At 47.0% G+C, this 16,413-nt stretch overlaps 2 protein-coding genes and 1 long non-coding RNA gene across 4 annotated transcripts in view; 1 reads left to right on the forward strand and 2 right to left on the reverse strand.

Annotated features, from left to right (window-relative positions):
- The window catches only part of CTNNA3 (catenin alpha 3), a 1,539,787-nt gene that overhangs the window by 989,511 nt on the left and 533,863 nt on the right, over positions 1–16,413 (reverse strand).
- Positions 1–16,413, forward strand: part of LRRTM3 (leucine rich repeat transmembrane neuronal 3) — a 188,967-nt gene that overhangs the window by 112,323 nt on the left and 60,231 nt on the right. The window lies entirely within an intron of this gene.
- LOC102368949 lies at positions 460–15,086 on the reverse strand. Its single transcript, XR_323967.2, has 3 exons — positions 15,032–15,086; positions 12,355–12,392; positions 460–1,163 (listed from the first exon to the last, which is right to left on the reverse strand). It is a non-coding gene; the product is annotated as an uncharacterized LOC102368949 (long non-coding RNA).

Raw genomic sequence — 16,413 nt, forward strand, 5'->3', positions numbered from 1 at the left:
AGCTGTCTCTTTTGCTGACCAACCCTGATTGTTCTTCAGAATTGATCCATTCTTTGCAGTAACAGAGGAAGGGGTCTTACTGACAAAAAATAGGATGTAAAAATGTAATTTAAAACTGTATCATAATGCATACACACAAGCCAAAGTAGACTTGCAAAAGCTGGAAGAATTTGGTGTGTAATTTCCTATTTTTGTTTTAAAAAAGGAAGAAAACTGAAAAATATTCTAGACAAGGTTCTTTGGTTAAATGCGATATCTTTTATTAGACCAACAAAACAGTTGGAAAAATTGTTCTTTGCAAGCTTTTGGGCACAAACACCTATCTTCGGGCATAAGGAGAGTCCTGAAGAATGGTGTTTGTGCCCAAAAGATTGCAAGAACAATTTTTCCAACCATTTAGTTGGTCTAATAAAAGATATCCTATTTACCCAAACAACCTTCTGTGCCTATGTCCTTAGACCAACATGGCTACAACCAACACCCCCAAAAATATTCCAGGAATTCCATATGGAGAACTGCATTTCACCAGCAACTTTAGAATTGTAATGCAAACTTCTACTGCTTAAGCTAATGTAGTAGATGATGAGAGTGCTAGGTTGTTATCATGCTTGCAGAGCAGCACTAGAAGGAGAAACAAACTGTGCTAGTGGGTTTCACCAAAAAAAAAAATTACTAACAACAGAAGAAATTAGCAATCATGAGTCCTACTCTAGGCTCTGAATGTGACTGTGCTTTAGTGAACTCACATTCTACTTGTTCTGCCCTGAAATTCACATCTCGTCCTTGTCACATCCTCCCAGTTGGATGCTCAAATTTCCAGAATTTTTAAACATGGGGAAAACAATGTACCTTCCCATAATCTCTTTCCCATTTTGGCTGGAAAATAATGTCTAGACATCCAGAAAAAAAATAACGCCCAGAAGGTTTAAGTTGGGCAAACAAGGACTTATTGTAAAAAGTATTAGATAACCTTAATAGCAGGGAATGCCACCAGCCTTGCCTTCAGTAGGGGAATGTTGGGCTGGAGATGTTGGTATATTGATGAGGACAATCTCTTGTTGCAGGCATGAGATTCAGTCATTAAAGAAACTGGAACATGGAACTTCTTCCTTCTAGAATACTGGTTCCTGTGTCTCATGTCTACATGAAAGCTGTTTGGTGACCTAAAGCGGATCTCATTAAAGGGTTAACATTTATCAAAAATAAATGCTAAAGAACTTCTTCAAGTTTGTTGTTTACTTTAAAATTATCTGCACAAAACTTCCCTCCCTTTCTCCTTGACTTCATAGTACTCCAAATATTATGTAACTTGCCAGACTCTTTCTGCTCCCATATGCAAAAGTTGTGACGTACCTTAAGAGTGGTCCTGCTAATTTCATTCCCAGAGTTGCCTGTTGTGGCCCACAGCAAGCATGATTATAGCGGTTTCTGTAATCTTGATACACCATATACAATGGAAGGCTCTTTTATCCCTTATGCCTGCAGAACCACTCAGTTTCCGTTACAAGTCAAGCTATTAAAGGGTTGGAGGGAGGGAGTTATATAAAACACAGGTGAGGGAAAAACTTGTTAATGGCTAACCTGTACCAGTGCTTTACTACCTTCCTAATAAGAATGTTTTTCGTAATATCCAACTTAAACTTCATTTGCTGCAACTTCAGACCATTGCACCTTGTTGTCATCTGCCACCACTGATAACAGTCTAAATCAGGGGTGAGCAAAATTTGGCCTGCCAGGCCATTCCATCTGGCCCATGGGGCCCCTAAAAATTTAGAAAATTAATATTTATCTGTCCCTGGCTCCTATCAAACATGACAGAAGCCAGGGTCAATAGGACCCAGGGGAAGCCATGGCAGGCTCCTGCAACAGCAGGGCTCACTCAGTCCCGCCCCCCCACCCCAAACGGAAGCCCCTGCCTAGCAGGGGCTTCTGGCCTGGGACCATGGAGGCTGTTTGTGGCTGGGGAAGAAGCAGGGGAGGACTGCAGGGATTGCCTCAGTCCTCAGGGCCTGGCCAACTCCTGCTGAGCCCCATGGTCTGGCTATGTAGCCGGGAGTCATGTGGAGCAAAGTGGCCAGCCAGCAGGTGGGAAAGCGGTGGCAGGGGTGGAAGGGAGTGGAAGTGAACAGCGCGAATGAGCACAGGGCCTGTGCCTGTGTCCCAGAGCCAGCACCAGCAGGGCCCAGAGCGGGACAGCGGAAGCATGGGGTGTGAGGCTGGCACGGGTCTATGGAGCCGGGCTGGGCTGCACCAGCAGGGAGAGTGGGGTGGTTGTTTGGAGCAGCCACGGGGCAGCACAAAGGCAGCAGTGAAGCAGCTGCACCACAACCAAGCACAGTCCAAGCTCTGGGTGGGCAGCCGCATCAAACAGTGCCTGGTGGCAGCAAGTGTGGGAGTCACTTTCCTCCATGGTGAGCAGCAGTTTCTGCCCAGCTGGTTGCTGCTGCTGCCTCTCAGTCCCACTGGGCAACCTGGAACAGGTACGGGGTCCAGGGTAGCAGTGGAGAACGAACTGGTGCTCAGTGCAGGGGGAAAGTGGATGCTCCCCCTCCTCATGGCCAATGCCCCGTGCTGCAACTATTCAGAGCCCATGCGAGGCTGACTGTGCCTGCTCTCTGGGCTGCGTGTTCCTGGTCTCTGTTCCACTCATTCCCCATCCCTGCCAGGGCACAGATCAGGGCGGCAAGAGCACAGGGTACCGGCCAGCAGGTGCTGTATGGAGCTGGATCAGCTCCCTCCTCTCCCTGCTTGTGCTGCCCAGCCCAGCTCCACAGACCCCTGCCTGCCCATGCCCCATGCTCCTGCCACCCTGCTCTGGGCCCCACCAATGTTGGCCCCAGGACATTGGTCTAGGCCCCATGCTCCCGCTCACTTCCACCCCCTCCCCCACCGCTTTCCCCACTTCCCTGCCCACCCACTAGCCGGCCACTCTCCACTACATGGCTCCCATACCCACACACACACACACACACACACACACACACACACACACACACACACATCCCCACAAATCCCCATATTCAATCACTTCTGCATATATAGCACAAACTCATACAAATCAGGACAATTTTTTTTTAATTAAATTTAAATATATTATTATGGGTGTTTGATTTTTAGTATGTAATTTTTTCCCCCCTCTGATGGCAAACCCTCTTCCCCAAAGGAGTACTTCCAGGGGCAAGGGGAGGGACTTCCAGTGGTAAAGGTCAGAGGTTAGGGGTGGGACTTCCACCCCCAAGATGGCAGACATGGGGTGGGCACCTGTCAAGGGGTAGGTCTACCCATGCTGGCCTCGACAGCTTGCCAAAACTCATTAAGCAGCCCTCCGCCCAAAATAATTGTCCATGCCTGGTCTAACTCCATCCTCTTTGGAACCACCCTTTAGGTAGTGAAAAGCTGCTATCAAATCCCTCTTCAGTCTTCTCTTCTGCAGACTAAATAAGACCAGTTCCCTCAGCCTCTCCTCATAAGCCATGTGCCCCAGCCCTGTAACCATCTTCATTCACTCCACTGGATCCTCTCCAATTTGTCTACATTGTTTCTGTAGTGGGGGGCCAAAAACTGGACACAGTACTCCAGGTGTGGCCCCACCAGTGCAGAATAGAGGGGAATAATTTAGGGGAATTGCCAGCAGATAATTCCCTTGATCTGCTGGCAATGCTCCTACCAATGCAACCCAATATACTGTTAGCTTTCTTGGCAACAAGGGCACACTGTTGACTCATATTCAGCTTATTATCCACTGTAACCCCCAGGTCCTTTTCTACAGTTTCTGCTTAGCCAGTTGATCCCAAGCCTGTAGCAATGCATCAGTTTCTTCTGTCCTAGGTGCAGGTCTTTGCACTTTTCCTTGTTGTTGATTTCTTTTGACCTAATCCTCCATTTTGTCTAAGTCACTCTGAATCTTATCCCTACCCTCCCATATATCTACTACTTCCCCCAGCTTGATGTCACCCACAAACTTGCTTAGGGTGAAATCCTTCCCATCTTTCAGATCATTAATGAAGATATTGAACAAAACCAGCCCCTGACTAACCGCTGAGGCATTCCACTTGATACCAGCTGCCAACTAGACCTTAAACCATTGATCACTACCCACTGACTTGACAATCCAGCCAGATTTCTATCCACCTTACAGTCCATTCATCCAACCCATAGTTCCTCAGCTTGTTTGCAAGAATGCGGTGGGAGACCATATCAAAAGCCTTGTTAAAGTCAAGGTACAGGTTTCCCTTGCTTTATGCAGTTCCTGTATGTGCAAATTTGCTTTTATGCAATAACCATTTTTATACCAAAAATTTGTTATATGTGAGGTAATTTCATACGTATGTGATCGGTGTGGTGGAAGCCTGCAGCCAGCTGCTTTGTGCAGTGTATTGTGGGAGTGATGTGCAGCAAAATATAGTCTCCTATGTGGATCTGTGCTCCTTGCTCATTGTCCACGACATGTGTTTCTGTGGTTGCTACCCCCATTATGGCTTCTAAGCATCCTGCTAGCTTATCTCCTACCCCTCTCTGCTGCTGGTGAATACCAAAATTATCTTGTAAAAGTGATAGAAATGGGTTTGGGGTTCACTAAAGTCTAGGTCTTGGAACATATCCCTATTTGGTACATTGTAAAGTTGGTTCCCTTTATGAGAATTTGAGTTATGCATTGTTTTCCATGAATGCATGTGGGGCAAGGCACTGTTTGTGCCTGCCACTTTAAGATCAGAGTGAAACAACCAGCAGGTGCTTGATTGTGGCAGCCATTTTGGAGCAGCCCCATGCAGCCATTTTGGAGCAGCCCTGGCTGCCTATATAAACAGTTCAGTTCCCTACTGGCAGTCCTGGCTGCAAGCCTGCTGGTATCATCCTGGAGATAAGGGAGGAGATGTAGGGGATGGCTAAGAGGCTCCTGGTCCTCGGCATGACCTAAAACTGCACCATGCCAGGAATGGGTGGCCTGGTGGGGCTCTCAGTGGTGCAGGAGCCCCCAGGAATTTTCAGGCCAGTTACCACCCTGGTGAAAGGTGGGTCAGGGAGCCTTAACCCCAGCTCCCACAACTGGGTGGGTCACCTGCTAGTAGGGCCCAGAGGGCAGACCCCAGGGAGAGAGTGGGGCTAGAGACTCAGACCTGATAAAGTACCCTCAACTGGTCAATGCTGGGGCCAGGACCAGGATGGTCAATAGGGCAAGTGGCCCACCATGAGAGACACCCAGAGCTAAGAGGGCCTGAGGTTTCTGACTGGCCTTAGAGGTGAGGCCAGGGCCTGTATGGCCAAAGGTCCCTGGGAGATCACACCCGAGAGGGGAAAATAGTTTCAGGGAGCTAGTTAGCATGAATGAAGGTGGGGTAGGCTGCCAGAAAGGAGGGATCTTGGAGGGGTCCTGGTTAGAAAAGTCTGGGACCCAGTGTGGGGCCAGTGAGAGTAACAGCTGGATGCCATCTGCGAGGCATGTGCTGTGGTGTAGGGGAGGTACAGGGCCACAGATAGCACCCCCTGGCATCGGGGCAAGAAAATGGGTAGCCTCCCACCTAATTAAGATTGTTAATTAATTAACAAGGCATGGCAAGCAAGAAGATGGGCGGTTGGCCCAGAAACAGATGGGCGGGCCAAAGGTAAATCAGCCCCGAGAAAGCCCCCTGTTACAGCATGTACTGCATAAAGTGAGGCAAACCTGTATATCACATCCATTGCTTTTCCCACATACACAGAGTCTCATCTCATCATAGAAGGCAATCAGGTTGATCAGGCATGACTTGTCCTTGGCGAATCCATGGTGACTATACCTGATCACCAGGGATCCAGGTTTTCTATTTCCCTTCGAAAAACCAAGTAAACAGGATTCTACCTTTGCCAGAGGCAAATGCACATTTCTCATTTTACCAGAGAAACCCATGGAGTTTCCTGTTTAGCAATGAGCTCTCCCTGCAGACTGACAGAGTTCCAGGGAGCTGGGAGGGAGCAGAAGGAGGGTGGTAAGACAGGAGGTGCCAGATGCATCTATATGCACATGGCCCCAGGCAGCCTAAGAGCAGCTCCCACAGGTAAGTGGTAGGGGGAGAAGAGGGGAATTGAGGCCCCTGTAGGGAGGGAGGGAGCTAGGCAGGGATGAGGCTTCAGGGTCCCAATGGGGAGTGGGACAGGGCCACGGGCACCTCGTCTGGGGGGCGGGTGTGAGGCTGTCTCCCTACCATGGCATGCACTCTTGAGGGGGATAGGGGGGACCTTCTTCCCCAGATCTGTGCACAGGACAGGCATGGGCTGCAGGTATGGGCTCCTACCCTGCTGCCCTCCCCCAGGGCCTCTGCAGCCCGTGGGCATGACCCAGTGCAGCAGGGCTGCACAGAAGAGCTGCTCATTGCTGTGAGCTCCCTACTGCCCTGGCAACATGCCTCCTGTGCATGGGGCTGCTTTGAGGGGTTTAAACCCATGCCACTGCCCTTACTGCAGCCCCGCATGCAGGAGGCATGTTGCCAGGGCAGTGGGGAGCTCACAGCAGTGAGCAGCTTCTCTACATGGCTCCACTGTGCCCTGCCACACCAGGTCATGCCTGGCAGGCTGCAGAGATCCCAGGGGAGGGCAGCAGGACAGGAGCCCATGTCCACAGCCTATGCCTGCCCTGTGCACAGATCTGGGGGGCATGGGTCCCCCCTGTCCCCCTCTGGAGAGCACATCATGGTGGGAAGCCAGGCCCCCACTGCAGGCAGCAAAAGGGAGCTGGGGCAGGGGTCTGTGGACCCGGGTCCATAGCCCTGGCAGCTGGAGGCCCCCTCCAGCTGGGCTAGGGGAGGAGGGGCTGTGGGTGTAGGAGATGGGCAACAACAAGGCTGTGAGGAAGATGAGAGGCAAAAGCAGGGGGCAGGCTGTGGGGAGACTATTTTAATAATGGTTGGGGGGGTCAATTAGAGAATTTGTGGGTTTTTTATCTGAGAATTTATTATTTTATATCAGGGAAAACCAGGATTCCTGCTAATCACTTTATTCTCCTCCAGGTGCTCAGAAATGGATTCCTTGGGGACCTGCTCCATGATTTTTCTGGGGAGAAAGGTGAAGTTGACTGACCTGTAGTTCCCTGGACCCTCCTTCTTCCCTTTCTTAAAGATTGGCACTATATTTGCCCTTTTCCAATCATCTGGGACCTCCCCCAGTTGCCCCAAGTTTTCAACGATAATGTTCAGAAATTCTTCAATCACATGAGACAACTCCCTCAGCATGCCTGAATACATTGCATCTGGCTCTATAGACTTGTACATGTTCAGATTTTCTAAACAGTTCCTAACCTGTTCTTTCACCACTGAGGCCTGCTCACCTTCTCCTGAAATCAGGAAAGCCAAAGTGACAACTCAGTTTAGGTTAGCCACAGGAGTCAAGGACAATAAGAAGTCCTTCTTTAGGTATGTAGGCAGTAGAAGGAAAACAAATGGAGGCGTGAGACCCCTGCTTAACCTCGGGACAGCTGATAACCAACATTCAGGAAAAAACTGAATTCATGAATGCCTACTTTGCTTTGGTATTTCACTGGACCATGGGGAAAGTCAAGCAAGATAAGGCTTATAGTGGGCATGCCAAGACTGACAGCCTCCCCATTGTGGGTGCAATACCAACTAGAAAAGCTAGACATTTATAAGTCAGCAGGACCAGATGGACTCCATCCGAGAGTGCTGAAGGTGCTGGCTGAGGTCATTGCAGAACCCCTGGTAAGGCTCTTTCAGAATTTATGGAACACAGGAGAGGTCCCTGAGGATTGGAAGAGGGCCAACATTGTGCCCATCTTCAAGAAGGGGAAGAGGGAGGACACAGGCATCTATAGGCCAATTAGCCTAACCTCTATCCCAGTGAAAATCCTGGAAAAGGTAATTAAAGAATCTATGTGCGATACGCTCATGGAAGGTAAGATTCTGAACAACAGCCAGCGTGGCTTTGTCATAGGTAGGTCTTGTCTTACCAATCTCATCACCTTCTACAACCAGGTATCTCGCCACCTGGACATGGGAGACAAGGTAGATGTTATATACCTAGACTTCCAAAAGGCTTTTGATCTAGTATCCCACAATATCCTTCTGGGAAAACTGGAAGATTGTGGGCTCAGGTGCTTGATGGTTCAGTGGGTTGGAAACTGGCTACAGGGTAGGGCCCAAAGAGTTCTCATGAGCAGACCTGTGTCGTCCTGGTGCAAAGTGGCCAGTGGTGTCCCCCAGGGGTCCATGCTTAGACCGGTGCTTTTCAACATCTTTATCAATGATTTGGATGGGGGAGTGAAAAACTCGCTGGCCAAGTTCACGGACGACGCCAAGGTATGGGGCAGTGTGGTTATGCTGGAACACAGGTTGCTGATACAGGCAGACCTGGACAGGCTCAAGAGTTGGGCAGACCAGAACCATATGAAGCTTAACACTTCTAAGTGTAAGGTGCCCTATCTGGGAGCAAATAACCCTCAATGTACATACAGGCTCAGAGGTGACAGCCTGATTTGCATCATGGGTGAAAGGGACCTAGGGGTAATGACAGACCATCTCATGAACATGAGCCATCAGTGCGATGCGGTGGCCAGCAGGGCAAACAACACACTGGTATGAATCATCTGATGCATCTCATATAAAACTAAGGAAGTGATACTCCTGCTGTACCCAGCACTGGTGAGACCACAGTTGGAGTACTGCGTCCAATTCTGGGCACCGCATTTCAATAAGGACATAGAAAAACTTGAGAGGGTCCAGAAAGGAGACACCTGTATGATCAAGGACTTGCAAGGCAAGCCATACGAGAAAAGGCTGAGGGACCCGGGCTTCTTTAGCCTAAAGAAGAGAAGGTTGAGAGGGGACTTGACAGCGGCTTACCGCTATGTCAGAGGAGTGCATCAGAAGCTTGGTAAACAACTGATCACTAGGGCACCCCTGGGGAAGACCAGGACCAATGGATACAAATTCCTGGAAGGCTGCTTCAGGCTTAATAACAGGAAAAACTGCTTCACAGTCAGGGTGGCCAGACTGTGGAATAAACTCCCTCCAGAAGTGGCAGAGTCACCTACCCTGGAGGTTTTCAAGAAGAGACTGGACAGTCATCTCAATCTAAGAAACTGTGCTGCCAGGTGCAATAGTCTGGGAGCTGACCTTGTGTAGAAAAGGCATTGAATACTTCAGCCCTTTCCTCATATCATCTGTCATTAGGTTGCATCCCCTATTCAGTATGAGACCCATGCTTTCCCTGACCTTCCTCTTGTTGCTAACATATTTGTAGAAATCCTTGTTACCCTTCACATCCCTTGCTAGCTGCAACTCCAATTGCACTTAGGCCTTCCTGATTTCATCCCTGCATGCCCGAGCAATATTGTTATACTCCTCCCTAGTCATCTGTCCAAACTTCCACTTCTTTTAAGCTCCCTTTTTGTGCTTAAGCTCACCGAAGAGTTCCCTGCTAAACCAAGCAGATCTCCTGGCATATTTGCTATTCTTCCTGCATATTGGGATGGTTTGTTCCTATACCCTCAGTAAGGTTTTTTTACAGTAAAACCATCTTTCCTGGACTCCTATATTTCTAGGAAAACATCCTGCAATGTCAGGGCATTAGGTTGCATAAGTTAGTGGATATATTTTCCACAGATGTTCTGCATGAACTTGAACAAGTTGCTTAATGATAAATCCACAAAGGTGCTTAGAACATTGCAATGGTTAAGCCTAGCTCCATAACAGAATACACAGTCCTGAATTCAGCACCCAGGTTTTCTACAACACACACTGTCAAAACTGAGAAAATGTTGGGCATGCCAAAAAGACTAGTTTTAGGAGCCTGCTAACTTCAGTGTAAATATTTAGACATCCGTGTACTTCAGGTGTCTCCAGTGTCAGATGATAACTAAGGGTGGGATCAAACTTTTGGTTTCAGAAGTCCAAAGGGGAATTGGGCAAAACGTAACTTTTTACCATTAATCTTTCTGGGGCACTGGTGGGGGTCAAAGGGGTGCAGCAGTTCCTGTGGCTCTGGATCCAGCCCCCACCCAGTGCCTGGGCTGTAGTCATAGTAGCTGCTTGCCCCCCCGCCCCCACCTCTGCACCCTGCCATCTCCCTCCTGCAGCCTCTTCCCCACTATCTCCCTGCTTCCCCAACTGTCCCTCTCCCTCCCCCGCCTAACCCTTGATCCATGCCAGGAGGCTCCATCCATGCTGCAGCCTGGGGCACTGAGCACGATCCCAGCCCCAGCCTGTAGCACCTTGTAGCAGCACTCCTTATGGCTGCAGAAGCTGGGAAGGGGGGGGGAGAAGAAAAAAAAAAAGACAATGGAGGGGAGAGGAAAAATGAAAGGAGAGCAAAGGCTGGAAGTGGGGAAAGATGAAAGAGTGAAGTGGGGAGCAGAGATCCTTTGCAGCAGTGGGACCTCTGCTCCCTCCCTCCCCCATAAATTAAAGATGGCTCTTCAATAATTAGGTTCTATACATGGAAAATTATAACAAATTTATAAATTTTCCATGTATAGAATCTAATCATTGGGGGGTTGTCTTAAATTTGAGTAAATATGGTGATATTTCTGTAAAGTATGTAGCACACCAGCATCCAAATCTCAGGTAGGGCTTCTAAGTGCTACCACAATATAAGTAATTAAAGTATAGAAGTGGGTTTTGGGGGTTCTTGGGGTTTGTTTGTTTTATCTGAGAGTATGATTTTTTTTTCTATAAATAACCAGAATTGTTGGAAACTTTTGATAAAATATCAATAAATATGGCATGATTAAAAGCCTCTGTGGTAACTAGCAGTGATTTCTTGTATGTTTTTCATAGAAATTATGTCGTTTTTCCAATTAATATAAATGTAAAGTGGAACTCTGTGCTTAAAAACAGTTAACCATTTAGGGCAGTAGTTCCTAACCTCGGGTCATGACCCAAATGAGGGTTGCGGGGGCAATGCCAGTGGTGCCGCACACAAAGGATGAGCCGTGCTGTGTGCCAAGAGCTCCCCCACCCCCTGGGCTGCTGCCACCGCACTCCACTCCCAGCAGTGGACCTTGGCAAAAAAAGGTTGAGAACTACTTATTTTGGGCTTTTTACAGCAGCAAAGCTTCCTTTTGACTAGAAATACACTTTTATGTGAGAGAAGTGCAAGAACAGACCCTTAATGTTAAGATGATAATATAACCTGTGTTGGTTTCCTTGTAATATCGTATTTTAAAAACTCCTTTGTACAATTTTAGTCTATGATATAGTAGCCAGCTTCCTACCTTTCTATATGAATCAGACTGACAAAGAAAAAAGAAAATTAACCAGTAAATGTATACATTAATTCCATGCAGCAGTTGTATGGGATCTCACCTGTTTGACCTTAATGACTTTTAAAGCATACATTCCTCTCTTTTAGTTCAAACAAAAAACATCTGCTTAGGAAAGTATTGGCTAGTCTTCCATTCATATTTAATTTACTGCATTGCTGTAACTGTATCATAAAGACAGTCATGCGTGAGATTAAATGCAGTTTATGAAATAAGAACACCACTTATTTAATTTGTTGTAAGTAATTCACCCCTGGTGCATTTAACAACATAATTATGTTAATACCAATACTGTTGCTCTATTCCACTGTGTCAAGAAGCACTGCACTTAAATCCATATCAAGGTCACCTTTCCCCACAACTCTTTTAATCCCAAACCACCAGACAATAAAAAACTGCTGTCAAAAGCAGTGACTGAACAGATTTATATATATATTTTTAATAGTGTAATAGAATTAAAGAGTTGTGCCACCTCCAATATAAACCTAATTTTAAGAATGTGAAGCATCTTACTTGACAGGCAGGAATATTAGACTCATTCTTAAAAAGAGCTATAATGCTTTTGTTCATCATGCATAAAAAGTCAGCTCCCTTATGACTGCTGTGGCTATCTGGGATTGAACAAAAATTCATTGGGAGAGAAAGGGATTCTTATCATTATGCTCTAAACCTATTCAAGTGATGTAATTTTTCTTAAGTTTTATTTATTGCATTTTACTTTTTACAGTTTAAAAAGTTTGTTTTTTGTTTTTTTTCCAGACAAACATCTTTGCAGTATAAGGGGTTGGGGTTTGAACTAAACCCATAGCTAAAACATTATTAGGCACCAACAATGTGACAAGTTCTGTACCAAAGGAGCTGTGGGCATCTACAGAACAATCTGGGGCCAAAGGCCCATTGTACTATGTGGGAAAATTCACAGCAGGACCAGTGCTTTAATATGGATCTTGCATGTAGGCTAGGTGTTGCTTATTTGTGATTTGCTCTATTATGTGCTCTGTTACATAATCTCTTTTCTTCCCTTCCTTTCCCTGTGACTTTTATTAGAGCTGATTTTTTTGTAATAGTGAGTAATTTATGCCATATGAAGGATCATAACTTTCCTTTACCTGTTCTTTGTTTCCATCTGTGTTTATCTGTCCATGACCTATAGTAAGTCAAAAGTTATATTTTAAATACCTGCCACAATTTACTGTTTTTTCCCCCTCAAATTTACATCTCTGGAATGAAATTACCGTCACCATTACCAATGCTTGTCCAAATTTTCAATCTGTTTAGTTAACAAGCATTAAAATACAATTGGTTGTTCAAACATATACAAAAATGTCATTTCCTAAGACTGTTCTGCTCTGCAGTTAACTCACCCTACTTTAAAGCACAACTAACACTCTATTTAGCAAAATATCAAATACTAACTTCTGTATTTTATAAAAACAATGTTAAATCAAATGGAAGAAAAACAATACAATGTAAATACTGGCACAGAAAACATTATATATAATTATTTTATTTCAAAGCTTTTGTCTTAAGAAGAACCTGAAACTATATGTAGTGGGGAGGGAAAATCAGAAATATTTCTAACTGCTTTGAGCACTTCCTTAATTCTCATCTCCTGAAACTGTTATCTTGATAAAGGCACAAAGAAAATAGTTAATTACATGGCTATAACATGCCCAGGGTCCCCAATTTCATGGTCTTATTATGGCCAGGACTGCCATTTTAAAGGCGGAGCAAAGTGGGACCCTCCATGCTTCTGGTTGGCTGAAGGGTGCGGCAAGTCCTAACCCTCCCAGGCACTGATTGAAAGCCCTAGCTCAGGGGTGGGCAAAATATGGCCTGCAGACTGGATCCAGCCTGCCAGGTGACTGGATCTGGCCCACAGCTGCCCCTGTGGCACTCGACAAGCATTAAAAGGGGCCATACTTTGCCCACTTGCACCAGGGCGGCCTGTGCCTGGATCCCTCCTGTGCCTGCTGGTTTGGACCCTGGCCAGTGAGCAGCCAGGGCTGTTCCTGCTGCAGCTGCAGCTGGGTGCTGCTCTGCACCACCCCCATCTCCAGTTCCAGGATCTGGAGCCAGGCCCCCTGCATGCCTGCCAGGAGTGACATGGCACAGTGCAGCAGGAGCAAGATGAGGAGCTGCTGCTGGAAGCAAGGGGTGCAGATCAACACTCAGCTGGCTGCAGCTTCATCAGGAACATCCTGCTGGAAGCTGCTCCTGCCCCTGCTGTACCACACCATTCCAGGCAGGTGGGTGAGCAAGCAGCTTCAGCCAGGTTGCTCTTGCCACAGTGCCAGAGCTCCAGCTCCAGTTCCTGGCTGCTTTCCTAGGAGCTGGAGCCAGAGCCCCAGGTGCTGGAGCAGAAGCAGCTTCCAGCAGGCTGTTCCCTGTGTGGCTGCATCCAGCTGAATACAGCTCTGCACCCCCTACCTCCAGCAGCAGCTCCTCCTTTCCCTTCTGCTGCACCATACTGCACAACTCCTGGCAGAAAAGTGGGGGTTCAGCTTCAGATCCTGTAACTGGAGGAAGGGGGCACAGAGCAGCATCTGACCTGGCTGTGGGTACCAGTAGGAGCATGGCATGGGCTGCTCCAGTGCAAATGAGTGGAGCTCAGCCCCATGCAGAGTACCACAGAGGCAGCATGGACTGCGCTGCCTGGGAAGCTCTGCTAGATGCGCTCCCTGCCCTCTCCCCATCCCCTCACCCTTATCACCCTGTTTCTTCCTCTCTCTCTCCTCCCCCGACTTCAGAAGACAGGGAGTCTACCTTTTTTTTTTTTCCTCTTTGCTCCTTTCCCCCCTCCCCTGCCCTTCTAGGAGACAGCTTTTTACCAGCTCTTTGCCAGCTTTTTTAACACAGCTAGTTCCCTGCACTTTTTCACAGGGATCCAGCTATTTTATGAGTGACTGCCAATTACACAATTTCTGTAAAATCTGTGTGTAACAGCCTGGCCTTTTAGGTTCGGGTCTCAATGACGGCCACCTGCCTGTTTAGGGCTAAACCTCTGTCTCACTCATCTGCCACACCTTGATGAAAAATAATATGATTGTTGTTTCTAAGGTGGGAAGCTGCCCATTGCTCACTCTCCTGATGCCAAGGGCCTTGGTGCACACTCTGACCTACCCTTACATGTGTCCCATGCCTCACTGATGTTCAATCTCACATCCAGTCTTTCCATATTGTCACATCTGGCCTTTCCATATTCCCAATTCAGTAATTCTCCCCCTCACTAGGGCCACTCATCTTTACTGTCCTCAACGGGGCCTCTCTACACACCCAACACCTCACTGGGCCTTCTGCTTCACAAGGCCACACTCAGCCCCACTCTGGGCTGCTTCACTTCCCCAGTGGCCCAGAGAGGCTGAGCTCTTTCACCCAGTGGGGCTCAGGTGGCTAATGCTGTGCCTGGCTCCTAACACTGTGGTCTCTCACCCTGTAGGCTCAGGTGGCTGCTGCCATGCCTGGCCCCTAACACTAGGGTCTTTCACCCGGTAGGCTCAGGTGGCTGCTGCTATGCCTGGACCCACTACACTGGGCTCAGGTGTTCCCCTCTGGGATTGCCTGGCCTAGGTCTCTTCCCTTGTTGGTAACCCACCGGTAGGCAGGGGCTGGAGTTTTCAGGCACCCCTCCTCACCTTTCACCAGGGAGGTAACTGGCCTGGCATTTCCTGCAGACTCACCCACCACAGGGAGTCCCACCAGGCCATCCTTCCCCAGCAGGGTGCACTTTCACGTCATACCCAGGACCAGGAGCCTCCAAACCATCCCCATAGCTCCTGCCCTTACCTCCAAGGTGTTCCAGGAGCAGCTCAGGCTGATGTTGCTTTCTTGCCTGATCATCTCAGACTGGTGCTTCTCCCTCTGAGGGCCTGGGTTAAAATGGAAGCTACTCCACCCCCTCAGCCAATCCCAGGGTCCTCCTAGGGTCGTGTGCTAGCCTAGATGAGGCTAGCACCCACCTGCTGGCTACTCCACTGCTAACTAGAAACCTTAAAGTGGCAGGAACTGTAGGTGCCCTGTCACACCATGAAATCATGTATTTGTTAGATCCCTAATCACTGGGCAAGAAAGACTGATGTAATCCATCTGGATTTCTGAAAGCTCTTTATTTCTATTTTTCTTTTGATAAAGTATAGGTGTTAACTTGCAATAACTCCTGGTGGGGAGGAAGACAATATATGCATTACTTTGAACTTCAAACAAGTGTTTTGGACTCTTTAAACTCATTTCTAAATGCGACTTAAGTATAGAGAAGGTGTTCCTCCATCCTGCCTCCCAAGAATACATTTCCACAAATATCAGCTCATTATTTCACAGAACTTCTTGTGGAACTCCCATTTCCCTGGCCAAGTGTAATCAGCTGCCCTAGGAAAGTTATCAAAACAATGAAGTAGCTTGGAATTAACAATTTATTAAATCATTAAAAAGCTTCTGTAGCTTACTCCCCCATGAAGATTACTTCCAAGTTAAAAAGAATTTTACTACTGCAATGATAAACGTATATGAAAAACTGGAAATGAATCTCACAAGTTTTCTATTATAGTCAGCTTAATCTCCACAGAGGTCTCTTAGGGAAAATCACATTCCTTTATATATAAATTGGCTCATTAGAATTTGGTATATGCTGGAGACATGCAGGTAGCCAATCAGTCTCAGGAACAAACTGTCAAAAAACAGACTTTACAGTTCAGTATCAAATAAAAGCAGATGCAGTACTTGTCTTGAATAGCCTAATACAATCTCAGGATAGAATTATAAATCAGGTTATGTTCACCTCAGTGTAGCATGGATAATGTAACGTATAGAATTCCATCATACACAGAAATAGCTACTATAAATGAAAAATTGTATCAAATCCATTTAATATATGGTCTTTTGAATTTATCTCATCCAAAGCAAAGATAAGCTAGTAGAGAGGGATGGCTAATGAGTGGAAATAGTGGTTCAGCATGAAAAAATTCCCTATTTTGCTGTGACTATGACTAAGAGGGCATAAAGCTGTCATACTACAACAGAGTACGAGACCAGGACTTTCACTTATCCTTCTGGTGAGGAACATTCCTATGTAATGTCTGATATATTTAACACGAGTGAATACTGCACACATCTGAGTGCCTACAGAAGCAAGTCAAGCCCACTACAAAACTGATCTTTGTACCTGTGCATTG

Source organism: Alligator sinensis, unplaced genomic scaffold (assembly GCF_000455745.1).
Source record: "Alligator sinensis unplaced genomic scaffold, ASM45574v1 scaffold325_1, whole genome shotgun sequence".
Lineage (NCBI taxonomy): Eukaryota > Metazoa > Chordata > Crocodylia > Alligatoridae > Alligator > Alligator sinensis.